The sequence below is a fragment of the Taurulus bubalis genome (genome assembly GCF_910589615.1).
Source record: "Taurulus bubalis genome assembly, chromosome: 17".
Classification (NCBI taxonomy): Eukaryota; Metazoa; Chordata; class Actinopteri; order Perciformes; family Cottidae; genus Taurulus; species Taurulus bubalis.
The window spans coordinates 7,936,191-7,944,743 of NC_136605.1; positions in this window are offsets into that span (position 1 = coordinate 7,936,191).

Sequence of the window (8,553 nt, forward strand, 5' to 3'; positions counted from 1 at the left end):
ATGGAAGTGTGATATGGCTGAAATTTAGATTAAAAATTATGCGTAAATAAGGTCTGCAAACGCCAGAACCATGCTTGTGACCTTTAAACAATTAAAGCGTTAGAAGGTTCAGTTTTATGAATGGGCTGTCTAATACGGATTAAAAAGAGAAATTTAAGACAGTGACAAAAATGGGATTAATTGAATTTTTATTTGCCGATTTCATTACAGGTCGACCATGACAAGTAAATACAATATCCATCCATGAACAAGAATCAATATTTAACAACCGCTTGCACAGAAGCTACAATTTTAAATATGCATTAATCTGATTCAAGCGTAAGACGAGGTGTATTTAAACAGCAACTACACTTTATCCACAAGAATGACCAAAGGGATATATCTGAAGATGGATCAGAAAATACCTATTTGCCATTAATTGTTGGTTAAATATTTCTTTTGTGATTAAAGAACATTTGTTCTGCTCTGAACTTCACAAACTAAACTTGTATTATACGTCACATCCTAGGGCCTGTTCACCTGTGGAGTACTTGGTCAGGGCATGTACTTTATTCCTTTCATCCTAGGAATGACATGTAGATCTCTGACGTCATCATGCTGAAGCAGCCAACACAAGTAGCGCTCAGTCCCCATGCCCCATCCACTGGTGTGAAGTTGTTTCACTTGCCGCATGTCAATGTACCATTTGTAGGACTGCTCTGGCACTGCATGGTGCCCGAGGGCCTCCTTTACCATGTCAGGGGTAGCATGACGTTCACCGAGACCCAAAGTCTCACCGAGCCCCAGGAGAAGGTCGCCGGCTTTGGCTTTGCGTCGCCCAGTGCCCTCCACATAGGCCTGGTAGAAGGGCACCCCTAGATGGTCCATCTCAGTCAGCCAAACAGCGCCACCATATTTCTCTATCAAGACCCGCTCCCCTCCGCGGGTCAGCTTTCTGCCAAACTGCGGCTGGCCATCTTGTACCCACTCCAAGCAGTCAGCAGAGGGCATCATGGGAATTGCCTGATCCAAAGTGACTCTCGGGAGAGGAGTTTTTCCATCCAGCTTACTCAGCATGGCTTTGACATGTGTAAGGGTCCCTGCAGTGTTGAGGATCATGTCAGAGTGTTTCTTCAACATGGACTTGGTGAGATGAGCCAAGTATCCTTCTGCTATAGCAATGGCTTTGTCCATGTCACCCAACAGTTCACACTCCACATGGTAGAACTGGTTCAAGTGAGAGGCATCAGGATCTTCCCCTCTAAAGCTGGAAGATATGTAGTACGTCCCCGGGAGGTTCTCCTGGAAGCGAAGGAAGTATTCAAGTACAAATTGCATTGAGTCAGCCAGGTAGGTGTCTTGGCCCATCAGGTTAACAGAAACTGGTTCCGAGTCAGATCCCAAGCCCATTGGTGAGGAGATGCAGTCTGTGGTGAGAGGGGTTAGAGCGTAGGAGTACTGGCAGGAAGAGTGGAAATATTCCACTGTGCTGTGGAAAAGAGTGTTTTGAATCTGGAACAGGTTGCGATACCACTGGCTCTTGATGGCAAGTGTGGGGTGAGACTGAGGGTCTTGCCATGAGTGAGAAGGCCTGCAGTGGGTGATTTTTGAGTGGATACATTTGAGGGCATCAGGGTCAGCAGCTGGGCCATCCAGTGATGACACAAATCCAGGGTAGCTTTGGAAGAACTCTGCTTGCAGATCAGCAGGTTTTGTGGCATCTGGTGAGGGTAACAGAGGAATTAGCTTGGCATGAGCATAATCGATCTCAAGGCCCTCAAAGATCAGTGCAACTCCCCAAGCTCTCATCCCATCTTTCAGTAGTCTGGCAACTTTATAAGTGGCCAAGATCAGTGCTTTGTAGTCAGCTTCTTCTAGTTTGAAGATGTCACTGGACAGATGTTTGCGTGGCACCACAACGGTTAGTCCAGGAGTGTTTGGGTACGGTGTCAGGAAGGCAACATGCTCACTGTCCTCCCACACTCTCCACTGTTGCTGCTCTCCACGTACAATACGACAGAACAGGCCATCATTGGAAGGGTCTCCATGGAAGTCAAAGCAAGAAGGTGCATTTGGTGTTGGCAGTCCACTTCTAATCTTTGCTTGAAGCTGGGCCAATGCCTCATCATCCCAGCGGGGGCCACTTTTTGAGGTGCAGTAGCCAGGATCATGGGTGTGGAATTCCTCTTCATTTGCAAGAAGTGGCTGCCAGTTTGGCTCTAGCCCATGAAGAGGAAGCAGTCGGATTTGTGCTGGCTGATCAGGGGTTGGATTGAAAACTAAGGCACAGCGCTGCACTTCCAATCTCTCACATAGCAAGCTTGACACAACCCTTGCTCCTTGTAGCAGAGCCGCAAAATCAGGTGTTGCCAACTGGAAGATGCTTCTTGCCCCACTAAGAGTTTTTCTCGTCAGAATAGTTGACCCAGGAATCCAGGGCTTGGGATCCAGGTAGGCAACCAGCTCGTCTGTTTCCCAGATCACATGAGAGAAGCTCTTGAGGGGCCTGAGGACCTCTACACGAGAAATGCCTTCTCTCATTGAGGCCACAAACATCACTCCAGAAGGAATTTCAATGATGGCATCACCTTTACTGTCCACAGCAATGATCCCAGCACAGATCCCATCTAGATGTTCAGCCATTACTTCTCTACATGCCTGTCTGAGGCTATATCTAGTGTGGTGGTAGAGACTGGCTATTTTCTGTGCAACTGTGTGCCTCAGAAATACATCTCCATCTCCAGAGCAGGCAATAGCCAACTTGTCATCAGCATATACTCCTGCCCCAACTACTGCTGTGTCCCCAACTCGTCCTTTCAGCTTTCCGACCAACCCACCTGTGGAAGATGCCGCAGCCAACCCACTCCAGCGATCCAAGGCCACAGCTCCAACTGTCTGGGGGTGATTGTTTTGTGAGGCATTTCCAGCCATTTGCTTTGCAATTAACTGTCTGTGACGCATATCAGTGTAGAAATACTCGGCCCCAACAGGCTTCTCTTTCTCCTCCAACCCTTGCAGAAACTCTTCAGCCCCATCTCCCACAATGAGTGAATGTGAGCATTTCTCCATGACACATCTGGCTGCTTTTATGGGGTTCTTCACACATTGCACACAAGCAACAGATCCCGACCTCATTGCATCGCCATCCACAATGGTTGCTTCCATTTCAATGTTTCCATCTTTGTTGAATACTGAGCCTTTACCTGCATTGAACAAGAAGCAGTCTTCAAGAGCTTCTACTGACTTCTGAACTGCATCCAGACTCCTTCCACCTTGTTGAAGCACTTTAGAGCCAAGAGTTAATGCTGTCTGAAGAGCAAACTCAACAACCCCAATCACGTCGGTGCTCAGCATCATCATCTCTCCAGCACCACCATGGATCACCAGAGTGTAGTCTGTGCTCATGCCAGAGGTGGAGTCATCACAGGTTTTGCCCTTGTCTTGGCTCTCTGGCCAGTGGTTTGACTCTCCATTCATATTCTCAGTTGGAGTCACTGGATGCTCCATGGCTCCCATTTGATATGCAATGGCGCATCTAACCGCTAGAAGCATCACTAACTTCAGGTTTATCTTCAGGCTCTCTTGAAGCTTCTCCAATGCCAAAGCAAAACTCCCTTTTCCATTAAGCACAATGCGAACATTGTCTCTTCTCCCAAGGTAGGTTACAGCCAGCTGATCTTGGGCATAAACATTCCCTACTGCACACTCTACACCCTCCATCAGATCTGTACCTGTGAGGTACACAGATGGACATCCAAAGGGGTCCAGGTACTTCTTCAGCGGGTTGTCAGATGGTAACGATCGACGCAGGACTGCTACATGTGGACCAACTCCTTTACCACTTTTGGTGCTTTTGATGAGGCTCTTATGCACCAAAAAGGCAACATTGAACAATCGCACAAGTTCATCCGTGTATTGGATTGTGTTATCTGAGCCAATGCAAGATGCCAATTCACCTACTAACTTGTGGGAATGCTTGGTTATGGGGTACGTGGGATCACAACGGCCATGGTTGTAGTGACGGACATGGGTAGGTGTGACAAGCATGAGATTGGCAGCACAGTCTCCAAAAGTCTGTCTCAGGGAAAGTTGCAAAGAAAAGTTGATCCAAGCATCATAGAGGCCTCTCTGCCCTCTGAGAGTAGAAAAGATATCCGGATAGGCAGACACGTCAAATGTGATAACTGAAGGAGTTGCTTGCAAAGAAATGCTTAACTTGGGGCTATATACTTCCAATGGGAATGTTAGGGAAGTTGGACCAACAGAATTTACATTGTTTACAGTGATGGACCCATTCATATTTGTGTCAGTCCAGACCATGTTCAAGTCAGCAGTCTCAGACAGATTGTACAGATACCCAGTTACAAGCCCTGCAACCATCCCGTCCACAACACTGTGCTCAAACACCATCCCAGCTGTGCCGTCCTTGAACACCACCAGGTTCACCATCTGTTCGAAAAAAAGAGTTTCATTTGATAGTGCTCAATGATCTTTAGCGATCACTAAATGGATTTTCCTTTGTCTTCACTTGAGATTTTACACATATGGAATATTGTACGGTCTCAGATAGTTTACATCCTGCTTTGAGTCTTAATTGGCTGGTGTGATGACTTTCTTTTGAGGTTTCTTTCATTGTTTTATCTGTTCTGAAATAACATGTTTAAGTGAAATTATATTAGCTATTGCTGGTAAATTTAGTTAATTTTTCTAAGTTTGCACGGTATTGCTATCTGTGAAGACAAATGAGAGCTCTACATACAACATTAAAAGCGGAAATTAAAAGGTAATGGTGTACACAGTTTTAAGATCTATCAAATACCTTATCATAGTATCTCAGACATGGGCGGTCTCCTCCTCCCCCCAGCCTCACTGCATTAAGGATATCAGCCAGCTCAGAGGGTGCGTTACAGTCTTCCAGACAGAGCGTCAGCACGGCGCTCTCCATCAGCCCCAGTGATGCCGCTGCATCCCCTCCTTGCTCCAGGATCTCTTCCCTGGTGGCTGCCCAGACTTTGCGCTGCAGAGCCGAGAGGCTGCAAATGATGGAGGGATCATTCCGTTTTCCTGCACTGGGTTGCGCCATCACCTGAACCAGCTGGTCATAGATGTCAATGAACTGTCGAGCAGAAACCGGCCCACCACTGCCGGAACGCACCAGTATGTCAACAGGGAACACTCCCCCAACACAGGTGACGATGGCGTGGAGGCTATCTGGGTAGACCTGGAGATAACAAGGCTTCAGATTAGAAAGAGAGCAGACCTGGCCTATTTATATATAATTGATAACCTTTTCATTGTGTTTATATCTTCCCAGTTAGCTCACCAGTAATCTTACCTTAATCTCATCTTGACCGCTTCCAGGAATCCGGCTGGCAGCGAATACCTCAGACTGCTGTGTGCGCTCCATGGGCACATTGCCCTCCAGTAACTTGGGCTCACTGTACAGCTTTGCAGCCGCCCAAAGGAGAGCGGCTGCCCTCCCCAGCTGGGTACATTCCTTTGCTTTTGAAGGCAGAAGAACCACAGGGAGGGCCGTGGAGGTGGGCAGGGGTTCAGCGCAAGACAGCAGACCTCTTTTGAACTGCTCAGTCACCCAATTCTCTTGGCCTGAAGCAACAGTTGACAATTTTTCTTGGGCCTCTTGAAGGAGCTCCCTCTGCTGCCCCAGCGTAGCTTTGAACTCTGGGTAAAGGTCAGGACCTAAAGTGAGCTGCAGCACACGGCTCAGTTCTTCCAAGGTGACATCCAACTCTGGAACAGGGTAGTTGAGAAGAGTCATCCTGCAAGTGAGAGGTATCCACTTGTATTACCTGGGTTTGAATGTACTGAAAGTGCTACGCAATAGACTTTACCAAATAAAGATGGGAGGTTTGACTATGTACAGCATTTAACAACTCTGAGATGCTTTTATCACAACAGGGCTAGTTTAGCAGGTAGGCGGGGCAAGTGGTCAGTAAATGAGTTAGTGGAGATCCGCACTTGATTCCTGACTCAGTAAATCGTGGTTTGTTTTGAATGAGTTGCACATTAGCATTACAAAATCAATTTAGTCTGATTGCAAGTATTAAAACATTATGCCAGCAGCACAAGAACAATGTAGAGCCAGTCACAAGCGCTGCCTGGTTGCTGTTGGTCGAGTAATTGTCTGGTTCAAATAAGCAAAGCTGGACTTAAACGATACATTTTGCACTTAATTACTTACTTTGTGTCGTATGATCAGAAGACGAATCTCCAAAAGCTGCGACACCACCTGGGAATACAGGAGTCTTGTGAATGAAATGCTAGGAACGGCCATCAAGTTAGATATTGCATGTCTTTTCTTTAAAAAAGAGAACTCTCTGCTATGAGTCTTACAAAGTTGGAGAGAGAAAGGGCAGATAGATTATAATAACTATAATTAATTAACCAAACTGAATGTCTAGTCAGACATTGTATAATTATGCTATGGTATTTACTTTGTGTTTGCATTCTTTGGAAGAGATATTCCAAATTACCGTTTAGTTTTTGTTGTACACTGAAATGAAAAGCTGCTTTAACAAATTCAAAATGACTGCCTTGTGTCTCTAATATATTCCCAAGCCTTTATAGGCTACATATCCAAGACTTGATGGCAACACACACACACACACACGTCAATCACCGACTCAAGGGAAGTCCCTGCATTTCCCCAATTCTTTTCCTCAGGCAGTGAAGTCACACCTTTAAATAATGTCACTCAAACAATATTTGACCCGTCATTCACCTATCAAGCTCAGTGTATCTTTTTTCCTCCTTCAGGCTGTTGTTCCTTTGTCGTGCAATATCACATTTCAGCATTACACACACTTAATGAAGAAAAGTCAAACTGAGACAAAAACCTTTAATTGACCTCAATCATGTGATCTTTAGTTGTTCTTACCCGTTAGTCGGCCCCCTGCTCTTCTACCACACCCTGTGTAGTCTCAGCAAGCACTTTCCACTGTATGATGCAGTTCACTACATCAGTGCCTGTTTTCACCCCCACCTGCCTGTCTTATAACTCTCCTGTCATTGCAGCTCCTCCCACTCTGCATCAGCTCTCATTCCCCTCACCTGGTGCTCCACGCCCATCTCACCTGCAGCACATGCCCTCATCAGTACCTCACTATTTAAACCCATCCACTTCCACATCTTCCCGGGCAGATTTGCTTGTGTGTTACAGCTGACTGCGCCAGCATTGTGCCTGATTATGATCGCTCCTCTCTCGGTGTCGAACCTGCGCTAGGGATGGGCGGATGAAGCCTTCGTTGAGGCTTTCCTTCTATTTGTACCGAAAAGGATTCAAAGCTTTGGGGCTTCATTTTGAAGAACAGCCACATCTGGTGGCAGACTGGAATTAAAGCAGCCGGTTAACAGTGTGACCGAAGCACTACAACACCTCAATGTTTCAATCTCACATTTCTGCAGTACAAGTCAATTAAAGCTGCGTGTTCATTCACGGATTTGATGTTACATACAACCATTAACGATGTTGCTTCTGTCGTTTTTTACATTGCAATAAAACTAAATGCAGGTCAATCATATGAAACGACGTGTTTATTATGGGATTCGATCCCCTCCACACAGAACAGAAAAGGTTAATTTGCATGTGTGTAACCCACTAAACTATAAAGAGCCATTTAAAATACATCACGTTTTTGTATATTTTTTTATGCCAACAGATTTATAAATAGTATTTGTCCTTTATAGCTTATATTAGTGATGTAGGATTTCATAGAAGTGGCAGTGGAAATTCCTTATGGGCATGGGGAAAGTGGCAGTGTTTTGTGCAACATTGAATTTTTAACCCACATTGTTGATTGACACTGAGGCATCATATGTAGCAGTTAGGCGCCAACACGTTCAAGCTGTCAAACGTATCAAACTAATGAAACGCTTCGTGAAGCACCAGCTTCGAACGTCACCGGTCACGTGACAGTTGTCATTTGATACAAGCTCCGACACTTTGCGCCAACACAAGGCGGTTCATTACCGACACAAGCTTCGGAGCTCTGGTATCGTTTGCCTATCTCATCATAGTTCCTGTACTAGTAACCGTTACACACCGTGTCTACAACTGGCATTAGAATACTGTTAAATATATTCTAATCATATGGTTTTCTCCATTAAATTGCTCGCCTCCATTGTATTTGACTAGCTAGTCAAATTAATGTACTTTCAGCAAAGGCCTTCAATGATGTCAGCAAAGAAATAGGACATTTTCAAGATATGTCTCATCTTTATCTTTTTCTTGATGGTCTCTTATGTGATGCATATTCACAAAATGCAATATTGCTTCAATGAAAACAATAGGAAGAAGCAAAAGTGTCTGCCTTTTATGAATTTATGTATTTAGACCAGTGGCGGGCCGTAAGGGCCTGCTACGCCTTCTCTGCTGCCTGCATACTTCAGCCTGCAGCACGGCAATACTAATAATAATAATGTGATCAGCTGTTAAACTAAACAGACAGCGTAGGCGTAAATGCCAAATCCACCACCCGCCACTGATTTAGATTATATTAAACTTGTGGCTGTATACCTCTGAGGGACAGCTTCAACACATGACCACCTCCCTCC